The sequence below is a fragment of the Ceratotherium simum genome, chromosome 31, assembly GCF_057802395.1.
Source record: "Ceratotherium simum simum isolate JZ-2026a chromosome 31, ASM5780239v1, whole genome shotgun sequence".
Classification (NCBI taxonomy): Eukaryota; Metazoa; Chordata; class Mammalia; order Perissodactyla; family Rhinocerotidae; genus Ceratotherium; species Ceratotherium simum.
This window is the reverse complement of record NC_141930.1, coordinates 18,110,427-18,120,323: the sequence shown is the minus strand read 5'-3', so window position 1 is coordinate 18,120,323 and position 9,897 is coordinate 18,110,427. Positions and strand designations below refer to the sequence as shown.

At 34.1% G+C, this 9,897-nt stretch overlaps 1 pseudogene; it reads left to right on the top strand.

Annotated features, from left to right (window-relative positions):
* The first annotated feature begins 5,100 nt into the window (after positions 1-5,100).
* Positions 5,101-6,729, top strand: LOC101394843 (tRNA (guanine(6)-N(2))-methyltransferase THUMP3 pseudogene; annotated as a pseudogene).
* Positions 6,730-9,897: the final 3,168 nt, after the last annotated feature.

Here is a 9,897-nt window from a genome sequence, read left to right as displayed (position 1 = left end):
AGGGAGTTTCTGCTTGTTTGTTTTTGGTTTTGATGTTTAAACTGAAATATCTAATTCAGTCAATAGGCAAGTGTTCACTGAGAAAAGTACAAGAGAGTACAAATAAAGTATATGCAATATATTTGAAGGAACTCCATGAAAGATCCATATCTATATGATTGACAACCACCTTAATTAATATATGTTCAGTATGAAAATGATATCAGGGGATATATAACCATATAACTGACCAGCCCCAAAGAAAACACCTGTAGGCCTGCACGTTTGAGTGTCTCCATCAAAATAGCCAGAAAATCTCAGCGAGATTACCCTTGAGAGAAGTCTACCACTCAGTAAGCTACAACCACCAATGTGGATCTTCTAATCTGCCTTTTACTGTGTTAGTCTTAAAAATGAAAGGGCAACCAAGGGTCACCAGACATTTAAGAAAAGCTTTTAACATGAAAGAAAGGTACCCAAATGAATAAATAGGAGAAAGTCTCCAGAGGAAACAGAGAGAATGTAGAGAGTAGTAGAAAACTTCAAAAACGAATGACTGGGAGTACCTACCAGTCCCAACATGATGCCAAAGTGATTTCCCACTAGACTGAACTTCCTGTAGATTATGCCTATACACCTTGGACAAAATATGAAAAATAACTACCTGAAGACATTAAAGAGTGAAAAAAAGTAGGTAGATTCTGGAGGGGAGATGACATTTGGAAGAAAGAATCCTTCCCCTCTTTTAAATAGCTTTTAATGACTTCAAGAATTCGTGATTCCATATTAAGAAAAAAAAATAGGTTAGAAAACAGTGTGTGAACTAGAATACAGTTTTGTAAAACGAGGGTATCGAAGTACTGGGAAAAAGTCTGAAATGTTAAGCACTATGACTAAGTGACATGACAGGTATTTTTATTTTATTTTTTGCATAGTTCTATATTTTTGAATTTTTATGCAATACATATTATTTTTGTCATCATATTTTTAAAGTATTTAAAACTTTTAATACACAAAACTACACTGGTGATAAAATTATATATAACTATTAAGTTCTTTTTTCACTACTAAAATGAAAAAATACTGACCACATCAAACATTGGTGAGGGTGTGGAACAACTGGACCTCTCAAACACTTCTGGCAGGAATGTGAAATGTAGAATCTGTTTGGAAACCAGTTTGGTAGTTTCTTAAAAGGTTTTAAACATACACCTACCATATGATCCAGCCATTCCATTCCTAGATATTTACCCAAGAGAGATGAAAAGATTGTACATGAATGTTCAGAGCAACTTTACTTGTAATGACCCCAAAGTGGAAGCAATATAAATGTCTGTCAACAGGCAAATGGAAAAACATATTGTGGTTTGTCCATACAATAGAATACTTCTCAGCAATGAAAAGGAATGAACTACTGATATATACAATAACATGAATCTCAAAATAATTATGCTGCCTAAAAGTAGGTGGACAATAAAGTGTATTATTCTATGAGTTCATTTATATAAAATTCTAGGAAATGCAAAGTAATGAATAGTGTCAGAAAGGAAATCAGTGATCCCATGAAGGGGACAGGAGAAAAGAGAAATTATAAAGAGACAGGAGGAAACTTTTTGGGGAAATAGATATGTTTATTATTTTGATTGTGTGATGGTTTCCTGAGTGTATATGTATGTCAAAATGTATCCAAATGTACCCTTGAAAATGGGGTGTTTATTGTAAGTCAATTACACCTCAATAGACTAATAGATTGAAAAATAAGAGAATTCCAAGTGGAAAAAATAAAAATAAAACCAAACTTTGACTCATTGTAATACAATTACAGAAGGCCAAAAAAAAAAAAAAAAAAAAAAAAAGAGTAAATCTTGAAAGCATCCAGAGAAAAACAACATATTTGTATAGTTGAATAAGATAACAGAACAAGATATTTAGAGTTCTGAAAGAACAGAAAAAAAAAAATCTGACAACCCAAAATTCTATATCCAGCAAAAATGAAGGCTAAATAAAAGCAACTCTAGATAAGGAAAAGAAAATTCGTCACTGGTAGACATGCCCTTTGAGAAATGCTAATGTGAACTCTTCAGGCTGTAGAAAAATAATGGTACATTGAAATTCCATTTTCAAGAAGGAATTAAGAGCACTGAAAATAAAGAGGGATAATTTTGTAATGCTAAAAGGATCAGTTTATAAGGAAGACAATATTTATAAGTGTTTTTTCTCTCATAAGAGCTTCAAAATTCATGAAATAATACTGATAGAATCAAAGGAAGAAACAAACGATTATATAATCGTAGTTCAAGATTTTTTAGCACTATTTTTCAGCAACTGATAAAAATGGAAAAAGAAAGTCAGTAAAGACATAAATGGATCTGAACAAACTATCAACCACCTTGACCTAAATGATACTTATAGAACACTGCACTCAGCAACTGCAGAATACACATTCTTTTCAAGTGCATGTGATATGGTCACTGAGATAGATCATACTTCAGACCCTCCAAGAAGTCTTAATAAATTTAAAAGAATTTAAAGCATACAAGATGTGTTCTCTGAGCATAATAGAATTAAATTAGAAATAAATAACAATATGACATCTGGGAAAATCATTGAAATTACAGAAAACTCCTCAGATTTCTTTAGCAAAGAAGCCACTAAATAAATTAAAAAATATTTTGAACTGAATAATAATGAAGCATAAAACCATAGAGCTTTTAAAGGGAAACATGAAATTATATCTTTGTGATTTGTGGGAAGGCAAAGTTCTGAAATGTAAAGCATTAACCATAATAGAAAAAATTGATGTTAGACTTAGAATTAAAAAATGCTTAACAAAAGACATCATTAATAAAAATGGATAGGCATGCCAGAGATTTGGAGAAAATATACATTGCAAAACATATATCTGACAAAGGATTGGGATGCAGGGTATATGAAAAATCCTACAACTCAATAACAAAAAGATACCTCATTATTAGTATATAGAAATGCAACTGATTTTTGTACGTTGATTTTGTACCCTGCAACTTTACTGTATTTGTTAACTATTTCTACTAGTTTTTTGGTGGATTCTTTATGGTTTTCTACATTTACAATTATGTCATCCACAAATAGTGACAGTTTTACTTCTTCCTTTCCAATCCGGATCCCTTTTATTTCTTTTTCTTGCCTAACTGCTCTGGTTAGGACTTCCAATACTATGTTGAATAAGAGTGGTGAGAGTCTTGCTCCTGTTCTCAGAAGAATGGTTTTTAGTTTTCCACCACTGAATATGATGTTGGCTGTGGGTTTGTCATATATGGCCTTTATTATGTTGAGGTGCTTTCCTTCTATATCCATTTTATTGAGAGTTTTTATTGTAAATGGATGTTGGATCTTGTCAAATGCTTTCTCTGCACCTATTGAGATGATCATGTGATTTTTATTCTTCATTTTGTTAATGTGCTGTATCACACTTATTATTTGAAGATGTTGAACCATCTCTGCATCTGTGGAATAAATCCCACTTAGTCATGGCGTATGATCTTTTTAACATATTGTTATATTTGATTTGCTACTATTTTGTTGAAGATTTTTGCATCTATTTTCATCAGTGATATTGGCCTATAATTTTCCTTTTTTGTGTTGTCCTTGGCTGGCATCAGGGTAATATTGGCCTCATAAAATATACACACAATGGAATACTACTCAGCCATAAAAAAGACAAAATCATGCCATTTGAACAACATGGATGGACCTTGAGGGTATTATGCTAAGCAAAATAGGTCAGAGAAGGGCAAATGCTGTATGATTTAACTCATATGTGGAAGATAAACTAAAAAACACATAGATAAGGAGAACAAATTGGTGGTTACCAGAGGGGAAGGGGTGGGGGCGGTAAAAGGGGTAAAGGAGCACATATGTATGGTGACAGATAAAAACTAGTCTATTGGTGGTGAACACAATACAGTCTATACTGAAACTGAAATATAATAATGTACACCTGAAATGTACACAATGTTATAAGCCAATATGTCCTCAATAAAATAATTTTTGAAGAAATAAGTGAAATTAAAACAATTAAAAACAGCTCAATAAAAATGAGCAAACAATTGAACAGACACATCAACAAGCACATGAAAATGTGCTCAACATCACTAGTCATCAGGGTAATGCAGATTAAGACTACTTAGACATACCGCTACACACACATCAGAATGTCTAAAATTAGAAAGACTGTCAATAGCACATTTTGGTAAAGATGTGTAGCAACTGGAAAGCTCACATATTGTTGGTGCAAAGGTAAAATGTGACAACTATTTTGACAAAAGATCTAGCATTTTCTTATAAAATTAAACATACAACGTATGATTCAGCAAATACCTAGATCCATTTCTAGGTATTTACTTAAGAGAAGTCAATACATATATAGACACAAAAAGACTTGTATAAGAATATTCAAATCAGCTTTATTCATAATAGCACAAAGTGGAAAACATCGCAGAGATCCTAAAATAGGAGAATGGAGAAATAAGCTGTGGCATAGTCATACAGTGGCATACTACTCAGCAACAAGAAGAATCAACTATCGGCATGCAACAATATGACTAAATCTCAAAAACATTAAGTTGAGCAAAAAAGCCAGACAAAGAAGTGTACATACTATACTATTTTATTTTTATGAAGTTCTAAAACAGTCAAAACCAGTCAAGGATGGAAAAAAATCGAACAGTGGTATTCTTGGTGTGGGATTAGGATTGCTGATTGGGAAGGGACATGAAGGATCTTTCTGGGGTGACAGAAATGTTCTATAAAGATGGGCTTTGAGTTATACAAGTATTTGCATTTTTCAGAACTCAGCAAGATTTATGCATTTAATTGCATGTAAATTTTACATCAAAAGAAAAAAATCCTAAATATTGAACTCTAGTTGATGGCAAGAATGCTGAAGTACCTAGGGAAAGCATACACTTGTCTGCAATTTACGTTAAAATGCATAAAAATGTGTGCTATATCAAGGTAAGAATAAATATGTGAAAAAGCAAGTAGTATAGTAAAATGTTAATGCTAGAATCTAGGTGATGGATATATTGGTATTCACTCTAAAATTCTTTTGATTTTGCTATATGTTTCAAAACTTTGAGGATAAAAATTTTCAAAATCTAAAGTAATAAAATCAACATCTTTAGAGAAAAGAGAAAACATAGCATTGGGGTGTGCTGGGCCTGCAGGATGCTGGAGCCAGAAGCATCTGCACTGGCGACCGAGACTATATTAGGGATCTCGGAAGCACTGCCCAACATGTCTTTCATTCAAGAAGTCACTAACCAACCCCCTGGATGTAAAACCTTCATGAGAACCAGAGGTCTATACAAGTGACAGAAAGTGGCCTCAGCAGTGTGGCTGAGCATCTCCAAGTCACTGTTGGAGCCAGGTTACCTACTGGTTTTGAGCAAACAGCTGCTGATAAAGAGAGAGAGAAACTGAGATCATCATGCAAAATAAGCAAAGACTGAGCAACACATATTGTCACATTTCAGTGAAAAGTCTGGCTCAGGTTCATTGTCTGAGATCAGTTGATAACTTATTTGTGATTATTCAGGAGTTTAAAGATTACCAGTTCAAAGAAACAAAGGAAGAAGTTCTAAAGGACTTGGAAGAGTTGGCTGGGAAATTCCTATGCTCAGACCCTTTAAAAGTATGGAAAATTAACACCAGTTTCAAGAATAAAAAACAAAGTGCCAAAAGATAGATCAGAATTCAAATAAAGAGAAAATTGATAATGGACAGGGAGACAAAAAGGACGACAGAGACATTAAAAAAGAGTTCATTAACAATGCCTTAGATTCACAAATCTTGACTGTTATGAAAATCTAGCCATCAAAGAAGAGGACATCAGTAGTTGGTGATTTGGCATCTTGCCAAGGTGACACTGCTGACAGTTCAAAAGAAGAAACTGATCCTCAAGTGCTAAAATTTAGAGTCACATGCAGCAGGGCAGGAGAGAAATATTGCTTTACCTCAAATGAGGCTGCAAGAGATTTGGGGGGTGCTGTTCAAGATTACTTTAAGTGGAAGGCTGACATGACTAACTTTGATGTGGAAGTTCTTCTGAATATTCATGGTAATGAAATCATTGTGGGCATTGCATTGACACAAGAGAGTCTCCACTCAAGAAATAGCGTACATTTTGTACTTACAACTCTTAGATCTGCTCTCGCCTAGGGGATGCTCAGGCTCTGGGTTCCTCAGCCTACTGATAGAACAGTTGATTGATGAGTGGAACAGGGGCAATACCACTAGAGGGGACTACTGAATGGCACAACTGTTATTATATCGTTGATGATAACAATCCAACGGCTGTGAATAGAGCAGTAAATAACATCTCATCTTTATTGACCAAGAGCCAAATTAAAGAAGGCAAATTGTCCTCGGGCTTGCCCGTAGATGCTGTTCAATGGGATATCTGCAATCTGCCACTGAGAACTGGCTCTCTGGATATTACTATAACTGATGTGCCGTTTGGAAAAATGAAGAGCTCCAAGAAGAGAAACTGGAACCTCTACCCAGCTTGCCTACAGGACATCAATTAGTGGAAAGTACTTAAGGAATGAATTAAATGAAGAAGATTGAAGCAGGAAAACAAAAAGTTATACGAGGAAATGTTTTCTTAATGAGTACATGGCTCAGCTGTGATTATTATATGACAGTATTAATGTCAAATTGAATATTAACCAAAAATGATATATAACTCCATTAGGTGAATTAAGGAAAGGGTACATAAGAAAACTAAATCCTCATCTTCCTTAGTATGAAAGTCAATAGATATTAGTATTGAAAAAATCAAAAAACAATAATAAATATCACAGTTTAGGAATATGATGGTAAATACTGGAAGAAAATGTCTTGAACACCTTTTCTCTGGAGAGCACAAATCAGAGGTGAGGAAGAAACCAGAGGACAGTTTTTTTTTCCATTATCAGCCTTGTAAAGTGATTGACTTGTCAATAAATAAATAAGAAAATAAGATTTAATATGCAGTGATGTTAAAGAATGGTATTACTCAGATGACTCTATTTGTTGAGAAAATTCATTCCTCTAGCTCAAATTCATATTATAAAATATAATAATATTAATATTTTTCTCCATGGGAATACTATGGAAAAGTTGAGCTTATTAGCCAGACATTTCTGAGTATAAATTTAAGTGAAGCAATGTACATTTTACAAAGAAATTTTTTTTTTTTTTTGCATATGAGAAAACTCGGTGATGTTTTCTAGAGCTCTCTCCTCAAGAAATTTACCAATGCTACTGGAAATATAAAAAGTACACAAATTTACCAAGGCTACTGGAAATATAAAAATAATGGAAGAAATGTTTGTGGAATATTGAATTTATTTGGAAGAAATGGTTGTAAAACTTGCCTTATTATGTTCAGTATAGATCTAACAAAATATGTTATGGACATAACCTGTTGCAGGATTGAGTTCCATAAAACACATTTTTGAACAGGTTTCTCTAAGCTCAAAAACATCACTTCCGTCCCATCATCTACAAAATAAAACCTAAATTTCTTATCTTGACATTTATGCTTTCTGTGCTCTATCCCTAACACTTAATTCCTAGGTAATTGACCACTATTCTACCTGTGTACCCTTCAGTAGAGTCAAACTGAGAACCCAGCACTTCCTCATAATCAACCCTTTATTTCTTGTCTCCATGACTATTTTGTATGTTTGTTTTTTGTTTGCCATTGACAGCTAGGTATGCTCTTCTCTCATCTCTAAAATTCTTTTACCTTAAAAATTGTTATTTTATCTTAAAAGTATTTTTATATTTAAATTTATACCATTTAATTTAAATATATTTGTTTAAATCATTTATTTTAAAAATTATCTTTAAAATTAAAAAGAATTAAAATTATTTTACGTTAGAAATCAACTATCTGTTCACCTGACATCTCTTTCTAGCTATTATCTGATCTCGAGTCTATCTTTTACCCATATGCTCCTTGAAACGACTGAAAGATATTTATTAGGTTTAATTAGGTCTTTGGCTACCCTTGCAAAAAAATGTCAGTGGAGAGCTAGAAAGTTATAGAGATAACTATAGCTAACTCTTATAGAGATGAGTAAGAAACCAGAGAAAGCAAATGGAGATCTTTCTAGACTAGCAGTCAGCAAACTTTTTCTGTAAAAGGTCAGATTTCAGGCTGATTGTTGGATTGAATTTTTAGGCTTTGTGGGTCATTCTGGTCTACAATTAGTCAGTTCTGCCCATGCAGCCCCAAAACAGCCATACACAATACACAAGCAAACAGGTGCAGCTGTGTTCCAATCAAAGTTGGATTTGGCCCAAGGGATGTAGTTTGCTGACCTTCATTCTAGGCTTTCCTAATAACACCACATAAGCCTCTTCCCAAAGTTACATCAGATGTCATATCTTCTACCGGAGAAAAACAGTAGGAAAGAGGACACTTGGAGCTGATGCAATGCTGGAAAACTCACTTGAGCCCAAAAAGTAAATCAATAGAACACAAAATAATACAATAATACCCAATGTTGAAATCACAAAATTAAAAATCGTGTCAAATTCTCTGATTTTTTCAATTAGAGAATTTACTAATTTAATTTTTTACTGAGGCCCAGAAAGGAGTAGTGACAAAGACACACCTGGGACACAGAAGGTGCTCAGCACATTTTTGAAGAATTATTAACTTGCTCAAGGCAATAAGAAGTGCATCTAGAAGTACAATTCAGGTTTCCTGACTCACATTTAGAGTATTATTTCCACTCCAACAAGTCAATACCCCAGGGAAGATATTTTCTAAATGTATGAGCTAGCAGGGTTGTCAACCAGGAGACGCCAAGTTATGCTGGGTAACAAATGGCTCTCAACAACTTGGTTTTTCATTTAATCAACATAACCGCGTAAGATGGGTGACAGCTCCCCCCATTTTGTTCCTTCAGGGTCACAGATGATGGAGGTTCTATCTTGACTTGTGTATCCACAGTCACCACTGCAGATGGAGCCTAGAGTTCAAGGGTCTTGTATCTGCAATGAAATGTTCCAGCCTGGAATTGACACACATCCTTTCCTCACACAACCCACTGGCCAGATCTAGTGGTAGGGCCAAGCCTAATTTAAAAGGGTTGATTGACATCAAAAGCAAAGGCAACAAAAGCAAAAATAAACAAGTGGGATTACATCAAACTAAAAAGCTTCTGCACAGCCAAAGAAACTATCAACAAAATAAAAAGGCAACCTACAGAACAGAAGAAAATATTTGCAAATCATATATATTTGATAAGGGGTTAATATCCAAAATATATAAAGAACTCATACAACTCAATAGCAAAGACACAAACAATCTAATTAAAAAATGGACAGAGGAACTAAACAGACATTTTTCCAAAGAAGACATACAAATGGCCGATAGATACATAAAAATATGCTTGACACTATTAATCAACAGGAAAATGCAAATCAAAACCACCAGGAGACATCACCTCACATCTGCTGGAATGGCTGTCATCAAAAAGACAAGAGACAAGTGTTGGAGAGACTGCGGAGAAAACGGAACCCTGTGCACCTTTGGTGCAAATGTAAATTGGTATAGCTATGGGAAACAGTATGGAAGTTCCTGAAAAAATTAAAAAATAGAAATACCGTATGACCCAGCAATATATATATAGCCAAAGGAAATGAAGACAGGATATTGAAGAAATATCTGCACTCCCATGTTCATTGCAGCACTATACACAATAGCTAAGATATGGAAAAAACCCAAGTGTCTGTCAATGGATGAATGGATAAAGAAGATGTGGTATATAAACACAATGGAATGTTATTCAGCCATGAGAAAGAAGGAAATTCTGCCGTTTTTAACAACATGGGTGGAACTTAAGGGCATTATGCTAAGTGAAATAAGCCAGACAGAGA